Source organism: Lacerta agilis, chromosome 2 (assembly GCF_009819535.1).
Source record: "Lacerta agilis isolate rLacAgi1 chromosome 2, rLacAgi1.pri, whole genome shotgun sequence".
Taxonomy (NCBI): domain Eukaryota; kingdom Metazoa; phylum Chordata; class Lepidosauria; order Squamata; family Lacertidae; genus Lacerta; species Lacerta agilis.
This window is the reverse complement of record NC_046313.1, coordinates 30,905,452-30,924,481: the sequence shown is the minus strand read 5'-3', so window position 1 is coordinate 30,924,481 and position 19,030 is coordinate 30,905,452. Positions and strand designations below refer to the sequence as shown.

The window sequence follows — 19,030 nt, the reverse complement described above, 5'->3', positions numbered from 1 at the left end:
ACAGCCTGTTGCCATGTGTAAACATAGGGTCCCTCCACTCACAGAATTGTAGTAGAGGGTCATCTAGTCCGACCCCCTAGGAATGCAGGAATCCTGCCCACAGCCGCCGCCCCTGTGCCACTGTCATTTGACAGCAGTTAAGAGCATCTGATCACATTAGTATGTGGTTTGAATCCAAAGGACCAATACTGGGCAAATTTTAACTGTGGTAAACTGAATTTTAGCCAAGCTCTTTGTTTATATTAGCCATTAAATGAACAACCTAAACTTGGTTGCAATTCTCAAGCCTACTTTTATTCAGTAGGATTTCTCTGGAGCAAGTGTTGTGTGGTTTGAGATCACGGAGAGAAACTGTTTCCCTTTCTCCACTTTACATGACTCTCTTGTGCCCGACCATATCTGCAGTGTATATCTTTCAGGCTGCAATCTTATGTGTACTTGGCAGTAAGCCTGACTGAACATCAGTGGGCGGAATCCAATGTTGTGCAAACTTCCTCTTGCACAATGGGCCTTCCCTGCTTCCTTCTCTCTCTCTCCTGTGAACACCCACACTTTGCTCTGGATGAGGAGTCCCCACCATCCAGAACACATTCTGAGGTGTGAAGAGGGCTGGGAGAGGGAGAAGAAGGTGAAGCCCTATTGCATGAGCAGAAGTCAATTTTACACTCCAAGAGGGACTCATTTCTGAGTAAATATGCATAGAATTGGGCTGCAGTTTGGTAAATGTTTGTGGATTTACAGTACATCTCCTATCTTCTGTGGATGTTTGTTACTTTTGTATTCCTTGTATGTATGTACCGGTATGTATATCCAACCTGTAAAAGGACCCTGTTGTTTATTGCTTATTTATTATACCATGTGCATACTATTCCCTGCCACTGCCTGATTACAATATTTTTAATAAAAAGAACCTGGCGTAGTTTGTCTTTCATAATTATAATTTAGAAGAGGAGGTTGCTTCCAGGTATGTTTCCTGCAGGTTTATTTTAAATGCAAATTGCATCATTTGGGACTAGAACAAGGGCACTGTTTTAGTATAGCCAGATCCCAGTAATTCCAGTTTTTGGCCAAAATGAAGCCCACTGACTCCATTCCTGCTCCGTTTCCAAGCCAGAGAGACCATTGCATCACTCATTCCAGGTGCTTTGAGCCTGGCACGAAGCCCCATTTCTCATAGGTAGTAGCTCTACTGAGATGGATCAATAGGTGCTCTGGGACGCATTCACAGATTGAGCACAACACTGCTGAAGAAAGCAAGAGATTCCAGCAGCTGCAGCTTCCTGAAATGCTGATTCTCACGGACACTTTTAAGGTGCACCTAGATGGTGGATTTGATTTGCTGCAGACAGCAAAAATGTAGTGATCACCAGAACTTGCATAGTGTTGTGCAGGTCCCAGTGTTCAGCTGATACTGAGTTTCATTGCTATGCAATGAAGGTGAGGAAGTTGAATCCTTGTTCACTCTGTCATCATTTCACAGAGGTTAAGGTGCGTTTTCCAGAAGTGCATGCTTAATACTGGGGGCCCAGCAAACAGGCTTGTGACAGCTTTGACATTGGCCCAGTTTGAAGCTAATGCTAAACCATGGTTTGCTGAAAAAATGCTGAGTTGCCCCATAGGTGACCAAACAAACCATGGCTTGTTTCTCTAGTGTTTGGGTTGCAGGCCAGGTGTTCTTGCGTTGTGCCTTTGCAGACTGGTTAGCATCTGGGGTGAGGTGGCCAAGCACACCAGGCTTAAGGAAGGTGTGACACTGCAGCTGAGCACGTTCCCAGAACATAACAGCTGGTGAATTGGGACTCTTATTGGTACAATAAGAGTGCTCTGGTCCATGGCGTGCTCTGGTCCATGGGGTCACGAAGAGTCAGACACGACTGAACGACTGAACAACAACAACAACAACAATTGGTACAAGGCACTACATGACAGATCAGTGTACTACAAATGACAACTTGTGAAGCCACATCAGTAGAACTCTTTAACAAATGATAATAGGAACTGGGCTTTCCACCCAGGAAATAAAATGTAGGCTATGGGACAAAATGTCCACAAAGTAATACAATCTACACAGTCTGTGACTATTCTATGTAAACATATAACAAACACAGTGAGTGAACAGTCACAACTGCAGTCGTCTCGCGAGTCTCTCTCTTTTCCCACACCACCAGACCAGTAGCATAGCCAGCCGGTCTTCAAATAGCTCTCTGTAGTAGAGTCTTGGCTTTAACCTTGTTTGCTCCTAAACCACTCCCGGTTAATGGACTATACAATTGGTAGTGCAATTGCACCCTCTGCTGGAAGAGAAGCACCAGAAACAACTGACAACAATTCTGCAAAAACACACCCTTCTCATGCTTTCTATATCTAGGTGGCCCAGCAGCCTAGGCGTGCTTTTTCAGTGTGACTGGGGGTGGCGGCAAAAGAGGTGCAAGAGGAGTGCCAGCCATTTGGGGTGTTTTCAGAACTTGCAAATTAAACATGAAGGCGTTTTGTATGCTCCAGGGCATCTCTCTCATCCCCCTTCTCTGTATGTGCAATAGATCTACTGGCTCTGCTTAGAGAATGCTGATAAAGGAATTACTATACTGGAATCTACCTTCCTTTCTGACAGATGTGGCTTTTTTCTTGTTGCTGATCTCGAAGATATAAAGTGCAATCCCATGCATTCCTACTTGGAAGTATATCCATAGGACTGACTACCAGGGAAGTGTGCATAGCATGGGCAGTTGATGCGGTGCCCTTCAGATATTGTCCAACATTGTGCTAAATATCCATTCCTCAAGAGATATAAAAGCAGAGCATGGTGGATGTATAAAAGCACAGACTAAGAGATTTTGCTGCCTGCAGCAAAAGAAAAGAGGGCATTCTGACTTAAACGAAGCTTTATCAATTTAACTTCTACTATTTAAATGACACGAATCCTGTTAGGTCTCTTAAAATGGCAGTGCCTTAATGTTTGGAAGTGTATCATATTTATGAAGGTGCAATGATGAATATATATATTTTTCCTATTATATATATATTTATATACTGCCTTTCTTCCACAAGTGGGATCCATAGTCCTTAAAAGCATCTCACAAAACCATATTTTGTGGGGTTTGATGTCTGCAGGGGAAGGAGAAGTGATTTCTTGGTACAGCCTAAATATATGCATTTGAATTATTGGAACAGTATTCCTCACATTAACCTTTTTTTCGGGGCAAAAGTATACAGTTCTTAGATTTCCCAGACTGTGCGGACAGCCCTTAACAGGGTGACCTTTTGCAAAACTCAGACCTTACCCTTCTGTCCCTGACAACCTCTTTGCTCCATCTCAGGATTTGTTTCATGACACGATGGATGATTGGCATTTGTTCCTCCCTCCCTTTCTCAGCCCATACCACGCAAAATGGAGTGAAACCAATACTTAGCAGTTACTTAGCAGGAGTGTCTTCAGCTGTGGAAGCATTTGAGATCTTAACTGACAGGCTAGCTAGCATAATGAGGGGGTGTGAGGCAAAAAGAAGCTGCGCCCATTGCAGGCAGCATTTGGAAACCTCTGGAGGTAGGTGTGTGTGCGCGCGCGCATGTGCATTTGCTGCAGTGAGTCAAACCCTGCCAGCTAAGGGGGCGGCAGACATTGCTGCAGAATTTTGGGCAGCTCTTCAAGAACGGCAGTTCTGTTGAGCTGCTTCAACACTGGTGGCCCATTGGTAATCGTCCATTTCACATGATATGGGGAGAGATGAAGAGGACACATTGACCATGTATTCCAAGTTTAAATATATGCAGGTATAGTCCACTGCAGCTGAGAAACACCCATTTTACAACTTGATTTGATATTAAACTTGATTTTAATATTGTTTTATGTTACTTTCCTAGGGTCTCCAGCTGTCCTCAAGCACAGTATACCCTTTTTCTGTTGGTTAAAAGATAAGGCTGTAACCCCTTTGCTATCTGGTCAATACAAATACCCCTGTTCTCCTTCCTCAAAAGAAAAAAGATTAGACAGCCTTCCCCAACCTGGTAAACTTCCCAGTGTTATTAGACTACAACTCCCATTAACCAGAAGCCTGTATGGCCCATGGTTAGGAATGATGGGTCCTATAGTCCAAAACATCTGGAAGGTGTCTGGTTGGGAAAGTCAAGACCAGGGCAAGAGGTGCCAGCACTTGCAAGGCGCTGCAGAGTGCCTTCACTTGAAACTCATTCAGCCATTGATGAAGTTGCTGGACTACAATTCTCATTACAATCGCACAACCTGAAGCGGCCATAACCTGAGGTATGACTGTATTCCTGACCTTCAGCTATGCTGGTTGGGCTAATGGGAATTGGAATTTTTTTTTAGGGGAGGGATTGGTCTGGATGTCCCCTTTGGATACTTCCCAGGCTCATATTTTTTTCCCCTCCCCATTTTAAGGCTGGGGTCTGGGAAACAGGGCCTGCTTAACTGGTCAAACCTGCCACAGAGGTCTGGCTTCGTTAGATAAAATAGTTGGCCAAGTAGCTTTCATTTTGTTAAAGAGATTATTCTACATAGCAGGGATCTCCTGGAAGGAGAGAGCCTTTGGGGAATCGGGACATAGGTGATTCAAGTCTTTTGTGATGAAGGCTTTGCAGGGTTAGCTTTTGAAAGAAAACAGGCAGAAGGTCAGAGAGCTATCGCTGTCCTAATCCTAGCTGGAGACAATATATGCAAGAACAGAGGAATCTTGGGGCTGCTGTTCTGCTTTTGCTTGGTGACACTCACATGCTGAAACAGGCTCCTTGGCTGCTGCTGAAAGGAAGCACAGCCGGTAGGTCAGCCCGGCAGGGCCACCGCCACACGTGCTGATTTGCATGCCCAATATTTATGGCTGTAGCAAATACATTATGGAGAGGCAGCTTGTGAAACCAGCACACAGGCCAGTGGAGGTTGCACCCCTTCCAACACGCTTAAGTATTTTGCCTCCAAGGCAGAAACTGCTTCAGACTGTGAGTGGCCTTTAATTGGTTCTTTTCATAACAACGAGAAAACAACTGTCCTTTCCTACAGGCAAACTTCCTATTCCTTCTTCACCATTTCTATATAGGCCTTTTGTCGCCTTGGTAAAGTCATCCCATGGATTTAAAAATATGACTTCTTCTTGGGACACTTAATGACACCAGCCAATCTACTTTACAATTCCCCCCCCTCTTTGTTCTTATTTCATGGGTGAGGGTTACCCAAGACTACCCCATGGGTCTAAAAGGTAAAGGTAAAGTTACCCTTGACCATTAGATCCAGTTGCGGACGACTCTGGGGTTGCACACTCATCTTGCTCTATAGGCCGAGGGAGCCGGCGTTTATCCGCAGACAGTTTTCCCGGGTCATGTGGCCGGCATGACTAAGCCGCTTCTGGCGAAACCAGAGCAGCGCATGGAAACGCCATTTACCATCCCGCTGGAGTGGTACCTATTTATCTACTTGCACTTTGATGTGCTTTCAAACTGCTAGGTTGGCAGAAGCTGGGACTGAACAACGGGAGCTCACCACGTCGCAGTGACCTTCTGGTTGGCAAGCCCTAGGCTCTGTGGTTTAGACCACAGCACCACCCATGAGTCTACTCAGATCCAAATCCCTTCCTCCAGCCACCAGAGTATGCAACTGTATGGCATGCTGACTATGGAGGTTAAAACAGTTAAAATGACAACACCAGGAAATAAGATACCAGGCTGGTTTCTAAACACACTATTTTTCTGGGAAACTACTTAACTACTGGTATCTTGTTTGAGAAAACAGTACTCTTGATTTCAAGCTCTTTCCAGATAAGTCTCCTTTTGTAGCTGCACAATGGCAATAAAGTTTAATTCTATTTCCTGATCGTAAAGGCAAGATATTCTCTCTCTCAATGTACACAGCAGGTTGGTAGAAGATGAGTACTCACGGAGCTGCAATTCCCATCTTTCTTAACAAACTACAGTTCCCAAGATTCTTTTTTTGGGGGGTGGGACACCACATGCTTTAAGTTGCACTGCATATATGTGATTTGCTCTGGAGTAAGATGGAATAAATTGAACTGAATCAGAATTTTAGTTTCAAATTTAAAAGTTGACTAGTTTCCCCAGGAGAAGTATATTCAAAACACAGTGGGAAATGTAGAACTCTGCTTATCAAATAATTTTCTCTTGCACCCATCAATGTTGTCTTTCTTACTGCAAAAGCAGGTCCAGTCATTTCTCTTTGTGGCCTCTCATAAATCAGAAAGAACTCCATCCACATAGAGTGAGGTAACAAAATGTAGGGTAAATATATTCTGCTCCCCCCTATTTAAGAGAGCATGTTCCTATGTGCTAGTATGGTAACTGAAGTTTTGCTTTCCCTGTGTATAGAAGTCAACTGTGTGTGTTATCACATCACATCAACCTTTTACAAGTACCCTAATGTGTTTTTGGGTTGTATTCTAATTGTTCAAGATATATGCTTGGCGCATGCACACTAAGGCAAAGTAAACTAGCTATGAAAGTTTGAGTACCAGAAATTTAGTTCCATTTTAAAGGTTTGATCTTTTTGCACGTTAAGTTAATTTACACATACTTTCTATAACACGCAAGCTTTGGACTTACAGGTTTTCCCAGTGAGACGTTTGAATGAATTCCCTACTACGGCTCACTTCTTTATGCATGTGCAGTCACCTAGGGAAAGTGGAAGATCAAAACCTTGCTCGCCGGTGTCCTGAAACACTGCAGGTGTTTTTCGGTTCTTCCCAAATTGAGCAATTACAAACTGCCTACTTGAGTATCCCCTGAAGTTTCAGCAGAAAGGTTTGCTTCCTTCCACAAAAATGTTGTGCAACCTTGCGGTGTGTTAATCAAGAATGTAGATTATTCCACTCCCCAGGAGATGCTGCAATTCTGCATGGTGGGTAAACTGATCGCGGAATACTGCAATCTGAATATCTTGTGTTCATCTCCTAGGGATGCTTAAATGTATGGTGCATCTTTTGCCTTGGAGGGTGGATCAGAGGACTGCTTGGTTTATCTCATTCTCAACAATTCCCTGATTCTGGGGTTCTTATGCTAAGCTATAGAAGCAGCCCAAACTGCTGGTTTTCTAAGTGCAAACTTGCTGTGTCAGCCCACTCCGACACTCCTGAAGATAAAGACTAAGGCTATCACCAGGATTGTGATTTAGCTGGCATCCCAGTTTCAGAACAATATCCAACTGGCTCAAACTTCTCAAGAGAAACAGTATCACAGACAAAGGACGCAGCTACATTAGTCAAAATACAACATTTTGAATCCGTTATAAACATGTAAGATGGCGGCAGAGAGCAAACAAACAAATAAACAAACAAAAACTAAGTAATTTTTACATACTTTTTTCCTCGTTTGTTATAACGATTTAATTTATGATTTATTTATAGCATTCCCCCCCCCCGTGTGTAGATCCACCCAAAGCAGACTTTGGGTATTATCAAAGTCAGAAAAATGATGCAACCAATCCCAATCGAAGAGAGGCTCTATGATGTAATATAGGAGAAAGAAGAGGGTTGTGGAAAAGGTTCCTATGAAGAGGAAGGCCAGGCTGAGATCATCAAATGATTCTGCAGCAAGATTTCTAAAACTTTTCAAGCCAACAAACAGAAGTCAATCAATGTGAGACTTAGCAGGCCAGATTTTAAATCCATAAACTCTGGAGATTCATAGCTCTCTGTTCCATGTGGGAATACGTTTTTAAGGTGCTCCTGCACCTGTTTGTTTATGTTTATTTTAAGGTAACCTTCCGCGCTAGGAAGGAAGGGCAAAGGATCCAGCAGAGAGTTTGCTGCATGGATCCCTCCGCGTTTGGGCAAAGCGTGCCAATTTAGCCAATGTAACGGTCAGTTGATAGTTTCCCGCCCAGAAACTAGCTGAGACAAGGTTGTGATTGGTTCTTGTAAATGTTGTGACGATGTTTGATTTCTTAATAAATAGCCTCCGCTCTCTGTAGCGTGTGTGAACGCGCGAGACAAGCCAGAGAGAACATCAGTGCGAGACAAGCCAGAGAGAAACCGAAAGCAAAACCAGCCGCACAGAGCAGTTGAGAGCTTCTTCACCATTGACTGCAGTCTCTTAGTTTTTATTTCTTTTATTTCAAAAGCTTTTATTTGGCCTTCTAAGTTTTGGCCGCTACCTAGCTTAGCCTATCTTTCTATCCAGAGACCTCCGGAATCTCCGGGACCTTCAGATACCTGCAGAAAACCTTCAGAAACCTTCAGTAACCTTCAGAACTCACGACAACTACCTTCAGATCATAGCCAGCGGACCCTTTCACGACGCAGTGGGAGCAGGAACTCTGGGATTACTGAAAACAAAATCGAAAATTCTTTCTAGTAGCACCTTAGAGACCAACTGAGTTTGTTCCTGGTATGAGCTTTCGTGCTGGCTATCCCCACAGTTCCACCCATTTTGAGACGATGCATGGCTGACCTACCAGCCTAACGTAGGGTTTTGTGGATATATGTTACTGCTGCATTAAAGATATCCATTTGTTAAGCTTGGCAATTTGTTTCCATTGGGGTATAAGGACAGGTCAGCATGGCATGAAGAGCCCAGGAGGAAGCCATCGAGAGAAGCTAGGAAGCGATGTCAATAGTACTACAGAAGCCACAAAATGAACAGCTCAGCTCAAGTTTTTTTCCTCTCATGCCCAAACTGGGCAAACCCGTTTGGAGAGAATCGTGGGGATGTCAGAAGTTGGCAGCTATTCAGGCTGCCTCACCTTGTGGGATAATCGAGAGAGGAAGAAAATCTGCTGGATCTTGGAAAGACATCTTGCCATCGCCACTCCTACCAACACCAAAGTGGCTCTACAAATAAAGGGAGGCGGCAAAAACCATGGGGTACAGAGGACAGTAACGAAACCAGACATTCAGAACCAAAATGTCAAGTATTTATAAGAGGAATGTGCTGCTACAAACACAACCTTAAGTCACAATAAATTTACCCCCCCCCAATGGATTCTGGAGTCACATCAACTGTTCGAACCACTACAGGGCAAGCATAAAATCAGTCCACATGGGCAAAAAGGTATTAGGAGCACACCCTTATCACCATTCTAGGTTTAGCATCTACTGGTCTATTTTAAATAAATGCATTTATTTAAAATCTGCTATACACTGAATTCTCTTGCAGTCTGATAACTGAGTTCCCAAGGAGAGTGGTTGCTGGTGTTTCTCTGAAAGGTTCACATTTCTTTTAACACCCAGCTTTTATTTATGACACCAATGGTTTACAAATCCAAGCTTATATCCAAGATGTATCGGACCCCAAAGAATCATGGGAACTGTAGTTTGTTAAGGCTGATGAGATTTGTTAGGACAGTGTTTTTCAACCTTTTTGGGCCAAGGCACACTTGTTTCATGAAAAAAATTACGAGGCACACCACCATTAGAAAATGTTAAAAAATTTAACTCTGTGCCTATATTGACTATATATAAAGTAATTTTTCAATTTTTCCCACGGCACACCAGGCAACATCTCGCGGCACACTAGTGTGCCGCGGAACAGTGGTTGAAAAACACTGTGTTAGGAGACCCCCTTGCAGAGCTACAGTTCTCACCAACCTCACTCTATGATGGCAAGGTGTCACCTGCTCAACTACACGTTATGCAATGGCAATTTTAGTTTTCTTTTACCCCGCCGTCTGTCAAAACAAGGGGCTCTGTGCAGCTTAAAACAGGGCAGGTGGAAAAGAAACACCTAATCCAGCATGGTTATGTTCTTCAGCTAAATAGGCCTCATTGCTCTTCATTACACTAGCGTCTCATCCAAACTAGTATTTTCACAGCCCAGTGGAGCTGAAGCACTTGGATGAAAACCAGTTAATTCCAAACATCTAGTACAGCTGAGATGACCTACAGCCTTTTCACTTGAGCATGAAGGGGTTGTGGATTTGCAGTCAGGAGACTTCACGGAGCATATAACTCCCAATATCATTCCAACTTCACCGGTTGCCACTTTGCTTCAGGCTCCTGCTGTGGACCTTCAAAAGCACTAAATAAGGAGTAGGGGTGTATTTGATTCTAGGCAGAGGGCCTTCTCGGTAGTGGCACCCGCCCTGTGGAACGCCCTCCCATCAGAGGTCAAGGGAATAAACAACTACCTGACATTCAGAAAATACCTGAAGGCAGCCCTGTTTAGGGAGGTTTTTAATCTGTGATATTTTAAGTGTATTTTAATATTTGATGGAAGCCGCCCAGATGGGCGGGGTACAAATAACAATTTATTTATTTATTTATTTATTTATTTATTTATTTATTTATTTTTAAATTTCGTTCCATTCTACTCAGAAGAAGAAAACAACCATGTGCTAGACCTCCAGGGAAGCGGAGCATTCTTCTCACAGTATTATCCCTTCATTAATCTGGTGCAATGGAAGCTGCAAACAAAATGGAGTCACCTCCTTGGCATTCCACCTGTTTCCATCTGTCTGGTCCAAGGGAGCACTGAGGTAGAACTCAGGCACTCAGCCCACATTTCCCGACGCCTCGCCACGTTTCCTGTGTGACTTGGGTATCCTTATTCACAAAAACGAGAAAATCGAGGTACGTTGACGATTAATTGGTGCGTCTAGCAACAGTTGGTTCCACAGTCATGGGACTAGTGTTGTCACCATGGCATGAGCTACTACTGGCTTATGGGATCTCCATTCACTCTAAGGGTGTGAGGGATATGCAGCAAACCTGATACGCTCACAATAAAAGACCCAATTTATAGGCATTGCTCTTGCAATGCAGGGATGAGGAACTCCGTGGTGCCCTGGTTGTTGTTGGGCGACACCTGCCTCATCCTTGACCATTGGCCATATTGGCTGGGTCTGCTGGGAGCTGGAACCCAACAACAGCTGGAGGGCCACAATTTAGCCATCCCTCCCGGACTGTTTTGTCAGGACAGCCTGGTGGAGGACAGACTTGTTTCAGGTCTATAGTGACCTTACTCTCAATCCCACCTTTATTTAGCAGTTCAGTAGGAAGGCGTGGAAAGAAGCTCTGCAATGATCCTTCCTGGCTTGAAATCAAGAGAAGTTTTAGAGGAAGGAAGCAGAATAATGTGAGTCAAGGAGAAGATGGGGCTTGGACCAAATCACTCCACCCTACATTGTTTTCAACCTGGGATGGGTCTCAGTATAGAGTGGCTTTTTTTAAGGGGAGGGGCTGAGGGAACTGGTGATTAAGCAAAAGTGAATGTTTGTTGCATGGCACAAATCGGCTAGGGGCCTTGCATATTTTGCGGCAAGGAAAGGAAATCTCGGGCCTAGGAGACTGAGTGAAGCCCTCCAGGCCTCTTGAGGCGGCCCATTGATTCTTCCCACACCCTGTCCTTTGCTTGGCTGGAATGTGACAATGTGCTAGCATTGCCCTAGCCTAGTAGGATTCATTGCGCTGGCTTCTTCTAGCACAACAGCTTCATTGAATCTGGCCCTAAGCATTTAAACAACAACAACAACAAAAGGAAACCTGGGTCTGGCTTTTGGTGAGTACAGTTGATCTTTTTCAGAGTGTAAAATATTAGCATATGTAAGATTTAATTCTGTGGGTTATATGTGCCACTTCAAAACTGTAGTAGGTGATGGTGTTGTGTAGGGCCTACTATATCCCCTGCCCCCAAGATTTATGACACGACTGAGTATGCCACTTAAAGTGTTGCAACATCCTTGTTTCTGATGCTTATTCTGCTAGCCCTAGGGAGGGGCAAAGAGCTGGGCACTAATACCTATCCCTAACTCATATTGTGGTTTCTGAGATTTACCCTCTTTTAAGCTTTACATGGCAGTCTTAAGAGCTAGAAACCTGGGATTATGTATCCTTTTTCTGTGATGAAACTGAGGAATCCTGGTCTGCACAAATATTTCATTTGGGGGAGGGGGCAGCTGTGAAATCATGAAAGAAAAAAGGCATGCTTGAATCACCAGTTAAAACTGCAGCTATGCAGCAAATAATATTTTTTTTCCTTTGTGGGCTATGCTAAATAAAAGTTGTGGCAGTAGAGGTGGGGGGATGGTTTTAAAAGCGGTGGTACCAGTTTGGAGTTTTTATGTAAATATGAGCGTTCCCAATTTTCAAATAAAGTGATAAAATCCATTGCAGATTATTGCCATGTGTATATTTGTCATCTCATCGCTTTGATCGCATTTTGCAACTACCTGTAACACCCATCTCTTTTAAAAGTAGTGTTTCAGAGCCAAACCATTGCATTAGAATAAAAAAAGACCTCATTTTATTTCTTCATGGGATCTACTTCGTTGCCCAGGAAATGATTTCATCGCTCAAGAGCTTTGGAAGACCTGTGCTAGACCTGTATGGCTGCATTTTTACCATTTGGTTTTATTCTTGTTATTTTGCGGTTGACTGTGGTTTGTGAACTGCTTTGGTGTTTCTTCTTGAAAGGAAAGGCGGCATATAAATACATAATAATGAAAATAATGGGACCAGCGTTTGGCATCTCAAAACACTCACTGGTCTTTCATGTAATCTGGAAAAGGGTGCTCTGATAGCTGGTCCTTTAACCTGGTCATCATTTCATATCCCCGGCACAGACTTCCTATGTAATTCTTGTCTGGGTGGGTAAGGGGAGCCCATAATCCGATAGAACGGCAAGGATTTAAAACTATGTCTCCCCCCCCCCGCACCATATTTTCATTGAGTCCCCAGCATGTCTCTGCAGCCGGGAGATCAGATTTGGATATTAAGAGGCAACCTGGCACCTATGATACGTATGACAGGTATGCTTGGTATGATGACTCTGGGAGTTGACTTGCCAAATGTCACAAGGCTGAAACGTGGATACTGGCAGTCTCCTCCCTTCTCACAGATACTTACAGCTGGAAAATTATGGGCCAAAGCCAACAGAAGTCAACTGGGTGCTGGAAACCAGCTTACGAGAGAATTAGCAAAACGTGAAGGAAGGGAAGAGAAACTAGTACAATCTTATAGGTCCCTCCTGCTTCTTCTTTCAGGATCAGGTGTAGGTTCTGGAAATCTACCTGCTTTGGCCACTGAGAAGCAACAGCAGAGAAGCTCAGCACCCTATTAAACCTTATTGAGCTGAGTGGGAGTTACTCCCAGCTATAAATATATAGTACATGGATTGCAGCCTCAAGCACCTAAGATTCCCTGCTATGGGTAGTGCAGATACATAAACGCCGCCTTACCTATCCCTGTGGGCCACACAGGAATGCAAGGGACAACCAACCACAGAACAAACAATGTGGAGCTGATGGGGATGGAGAGATGCCAGTTTTGTGCCTAAGAGCCTTTCAAGGAAACACAAATGCCTGAACCACTAATAGACTCTTGGCATCCCAGCTAGAGTCACTGCATGTGCTCACCCCAGTCATTTTGGTGTCTCCTCCCTGTGACTCAGTCCTTGCTGATATCTAGCAACAGAGAGTGCTTCTAAGTTAATTACACACATTGCAACTGGAAGTATTTGCACCAAGCTGGAGACTCTGCAAGAGTTCTTTCGGTCATGCAGAAGTGCCCGTGGTAAATCAAGCCACTCCCCTCCTCATTTGTTCCCAGGTCTACTTTCACGTGGCCATAGGAGTTTGGGGAACACACAGACACACAGAACAAACAGAGCTCATCAATGGACAATATACTTTAGTCCACGCTAGCAGATGAATTAAAGTTTAACTGTTAAACCATATGCAAAGTTGGATAGAAGTTATGGCCCCACATCTTTCCCAAGCCCATCGTGTGGTCACTGGACACACAGTTTAAGGTGCAATCTTGTGCCATCCTGCCCTTTATAATCTTTTAAAAAGATCACAGGGCTCCTCCATACATCCTTTTCATTGTGCTTGTGCTTGTGATAGTATTGGGGTAGAATCATAGCATTGCAGACATTGTATTATGTTTTTATATGTGCTGGAGGCTGCCCAGAGTGGCTGGGGAAACCCAGCCAGGTGGGCGGGGTATAACAACAACAACAACAACAACAACAGTTGTTGGAAGTGACCCCAAGGGTCATCTAGTCCAACCCCCTGCAATGCAGGAATCTCAGCTATAGCATCCGTGACATATGGCGTGCAATGCAGGAATCTCAGCTATAGCATCCGTGACATATGGCGTAGGTATATGCGATCTTGCTTTCAGGACTACCTGTATTTGTGCCTGCATATGTTTCGGGGCAGACATCCTGCTTCATTTTGTGTCTGCTGAAATCCTGTAACTTTTCATACTATAAGTATTCTGGCTTATTTATTTATTTTGTCCAACTTTTATTGTGCTTTAGAGTGGTACCTTGGTTCTCAAACGCCTTGGTACTCAGACAACTTGGAACCCAAACACTGCAAACCCAGAGGTAAGTGTCCCAGTTTGTGAACTTTTTCCGGAAGCTGAACGATTTGAGTGCCACACTTCCGTTTTGAGCGTTAATGCTGAGGTCTGTCTGTTTTTGCTATTTCTTTTATATTTTTGTGACGTTTTGTTTTTGTTTTTGTAACTGTGTGGAACTCAGATCAGCTAATGATTGATTGTGTGTGTGACTACAGTACGTTGTTTATTGCTTTCATTTTATAGATCAGTGGTCTCATTAGATAGTAAAATTCATGTTAAATTGCTGTTTTAGAGGTTGTTTTTAAAAGTCTGGAATGGATTGATCCGTTTTGCATTACTTTCTATGGGAAAGCATGCCTTGGGTTTTGGAACGCTTTGGTTTTGGTACAGACTTCTGGAACGGATTATGTTTGAGAACCAAGGTACCACTGTAGTGCAAAAGTGCCTGTCCGGATGGCAATGATGCAGTAAGTAACACAGAGGAAGCATAGCAGAGCAACTAATAAAGCAGAATGATGTGCAGATGGTCCAGAGTAAATCCACTACTAATGCACAATTATTGCATCAGTGGCGTGTCACAGAAGACACCAGCAAAAAAGACAAACACACACAAGGCAGGAGGGGCCCTGAGACTGGCTGACTGAGAAGGGGAGATAACGTTTAACAGTGAGGAAGCCAAGGCTGCAGTTTTATGCATGCTTGCTTGGGTCAGTATCAGCCTCACTGCAGAAATTAACAGGTAATAAACATTTGAGTAAATGGAATAAAGTGCTGCCTGTAGGCAGCCTAGGATTTATCTGCAAGGCTGTCGTCCTCAAAACATTAGTGTGCAGTTTACTTCTATTGAAGCTAGTTATTTCGGATCCCAAATAATTAACTGGAAGACATAGCCATCAAGGAGACTTATAACCCACTTCCTTTCTGCAAAATCGGGACCCACAAGGAAATTAAACAGGACATCTGGCATTTAAGACATCTTATGGAGAAAAAATTGTTGCCCTGAAGGTTTTGTGAATCTTGCTGCGAGGCTCTGAAGCTGCTTACTTAGAGCTCAAGGTGACTTTTGAACTTTTCACTCTCAAGCAACAATGCTTCACACACACACACCTGCCCCATTTCTTTTTTTATTGGGAAAAATAGTTATGGTCACCATTCTGCTTTTATGCCTCCATGTATTGCTAACGATAATAAAAGTTTTAGTCTTTCTCTCTCTCTCTCTCTCTCCCTCTCTCCCGGTGGTATTTATTGCACTCTTAGCTTTGAAGCCATTTGGGTAGATAACTGTCTGCTTTGCAAGACAAAAAAGAAAGGAAGGATAAAAGCCAGAGGAAAATGTGTGGACTACAAGCAAGCCTGCATGACATTGAGGCCGCTTCAAGCAAAAACCATTTATTCAGCAGTCATCCTGATTTGTTTGCAAAGAGGTTGGAAGACACAGGTGTTATCCCACACTTTCTGGTTCATTTCCCCATCACTTGCCTTACAGCAAAAAGCCTGAACTTTTTGGGAAGAAGTTTTGTTGCACAATTCCCAACCTCAACTACCATTGCACAACCTGAATTTGCTGGTCTGTGATTGAACCCCATCCAAAAATAGCAGTAGTTTGGAAGCAACTGTACTGTACATTCTATTGAAATAAATGAGAGCTTTGTAGAAAATAAAATAAGACCTATATTTGGTGAAACAAAGGAATGAAGCCTGAAAATCCACTTGCTGGATTGCAGACATAACATTACTGGTGAAGGAATTATATACAACAGCTCTATAAACTACAAGGAAGGAGAAAGTACCAATAAACCACTCTGCCTGAAATTTTGGACAAATATCCTTGCACAACATTAAGATCTAATAAAGATCTAAATTCCAATCTATGTTCTGCATGTAATTTTGTGTAGACAGAAGTTGTAGCCATGGAATCAAGTTGCTATCTATTTCAAAGAGTGACTCCATTTTCCCAATTACATTATGTATTATGGCCTTATATTATTGTTTATTTTATTTCATTTTTTGAATTTGTATACCACCCTATACCCAGAGGTCTCAGGGCAGTTCACAGAACAAAATCAAAATATAAAACCACAATATATATAAAAACAATACCCCCCAAACCCCCCCCCCCGCACATTTTAAAAGGGCATAGGATGTCAATCAAAACATGCAAAGGCCTGGTTAAAAAGGAACATTTTTGCCTTGTGCTTAAAGGTATATAAGGAAGGCACCAGACAAACTTCCCTGGAAAGAGCATTCCACAGACGGGGAGCCACTGCGGAGAAGGCCTCTTCTCGTGTTGCCACCCTCCGGACCTCTCAAGTAGGAGGCACACAAAGAATTATAGATATTTCAGGATGGAGATAGTCAAGAGATTCTTCTCCTGTCCTCCTCAAAGAGAGTTGAAGATAGCAGAGTAAAACCATTGATGCTCACAGTTGCACTCACTGGTTTTCCTCCCTGGCATTTAGGCTCAGGATCTCATCATCATCATCAGGCACTTGCCAAAGTCTACAACCCTGCAGAGAGCCCATCATCAACACTAAGAGCCTCCTGGCTTTGCTGCTCTTTCATCTCTGGCTCTACCTAATCATTGGTCCTCTTATATATTTATACAGCAGGATTGAAGCAGCAATCATTTCTCTTGAGACCAGAGGGTGAGGACAAGCAAAAGGGCAGAGATGTTTAAAGGTGGGTCAACTCAGAGAAGAAAAGAGAAAGGTTAGCTGAAGGTATCTTGGCCAAACCAGGAGCTGGCACTGACACCGCTATTGCCTCTGGCCAAATGAGCTTTCAGCGCTTTCAAGCCCTGCTGAACATCTTTGAACAGAGACAACAGGAGGAGGAGGAGGAGTGGGGTGGGAAATAAGTGCATGTGCCGCTGACAACCTATCAGTCACATCAAATCACATCACCTCCACCTGGTCTACAATCCCAGACAAATATCTGTCTCATATTTTCAGTTCGTGTTTTTTTTTTGAGCAGAAAATAACTGACCACCCCAAGCCTGTGTCCTGGAAATGTCTGATGGCTCCAACATGCACTTAGATCAAGTTTCAACTGGTTAAAGAGATGAACTATTGACTTCTGTGGCACATTATTTCAGGGTGAAACCCAACTTGTACATGTGACAAATTAGCTGGATGACTGTTTTGCTGCACAGCCACCACTAATGCCCAGTGATCTTCCTGTGTGATGAGGACCAAGGCAGGATTCTGGTTACGTTACTCATTCACTCCTAGAGTTCAAAGATGGGTAAGGCACAAAAAAGCACAGAGAGACTTCAAACGAGAATGACAACAACTTCCAGGAGGAGGCAGAGGAAGGCACAGGAATACCATCAACAAGCCAAACCAAATACTAGTAGCTCAGAACCTATTTAACATCCCATATTTTCCAGTCTCATCAGCAAGAGAGGGCAGAACAAGGGGAAACCCCTTAAAACACAAGCAGTACATTATTTAATGGTAAACTTCAGCATTCCAGCTGCTGTTCTTGATCTTGCACATTCCAGACTCCACTTTAAAAGAAAAGGAGATAAAGAATTTATCCTGCTTCACTCACCTTGCTCCATCATCACTCTTCTTTATGTTCTCCTGATGCGTGCTGGTTATCCCTACAGAAGTGATGCACCAAGGTCTGTTGCTTGCAGTAGGCGTATCAGGTAGTAAGTTGGATAAGAAGAAAGCACAGGTGTTTGTCTTCAATCCAGGCTGAGTAGACGATCCAGGAAGCTGTTTGATGATGCAGCACTGGGCAACTGAGAGCAGAATGACTCTGGCAGGTGCTTCTATATAGCAGTTTAAGATTCCCTGCCTTCTGAACCACAGCCCCACCCCTTTCCATGACCTGAAGAACTTCTAAGCTCTGCAGGTTGGCTGTGATTGGGCAAGACCAGTTGAAAATTCTCTCCCATCTTCCTTCTACACTGAAATGGAGGGGGGGGGGAAGAATTGTGAAATAAAGTACTTATTGCTTTTCTGTGTGGTGTCTAGATAAGAACTCTGCCCATTGATGCAAAGGGAACTTCACCCTGGAGCAAAGCAGATTTATTGTAGAAAGTAATGCTAAAACACACTGGCTTCTGTCACTAGGTCATCTTGTTCTGCTGTGACTCTGAAATGGGTATTACTCACCTATAATAAATTAAGCATCATTTTATTTTATTTTATTTTGTGCTGAACTGGTTATAGAAATTTGATTGACTTGAACTGGAATGATTTCAGCCAGGTGAAATCAAAATAAGAGCAAGCTTCATTTTAAATGATATTGGATGTTTTTATGATAGGTTTTTGGATTTTCTTGTTAGCCATTTTGGATGTATGGCCTCCATGGATAAGTGGGGTACAAATCTATTAATGAATAAATAATAAAAACCCTATTACTAAATTCAGTTTTTCATGGGCAGTAGAGAAACTCTACATCGGGGTGGATAACTTGCAGCTCTCTAGGTATTGTTGGACTCAATCAAACAACCTCTGGAGGGCCGCTGAAAACAGCCACCTTTAAACAACTACTGTATGTGAAACTAGAGCCAATATTTACTCTTTATTGTTTAAAGTTGAGCTGAAGCCCAAATGGCAAGGAGTTGGCTTTGCAACAAAAGGGAATTTCTCCGTCGATATGATAATCTCCCATTGATTAAAGCACAAGGTTTCTGGAGAATGCATTTCAGGCAACAAGGAACCACACACAGCAAAAACAGCCCTTTTTGTTTGGCTACTTGGGCACGCATTTCCTCCGAGCACCAACTGGGAAAGTGCGTGCCACCTCAAATGTTC

The 19,030-nt window shown here is 43.3% G+C and overlaps 1 protein-coding gene across 1 annotated transcript in view; it reads right to left on the bottom strand.

Moving 5' to 3' along the window:
* The window catches only part of OTOP2 (otopetrin 2), a 43,568-nt gene extending 25,567 nt beyond the window's left edge, over nt 1-18,001 (bottom strand). Inside the window, exon 1 of the mRNA XM_033139262.1 lies at nt 17,814-18,001. The gene's annotated coding sequence lies outside the window, so the exon portion shown is untranslated. The remainder of the gene's footprint in view (nt 1-17,813) is intronic.
* Nucleotides 18,002-19,030: the final 1,029 nt, after the last annotated feature.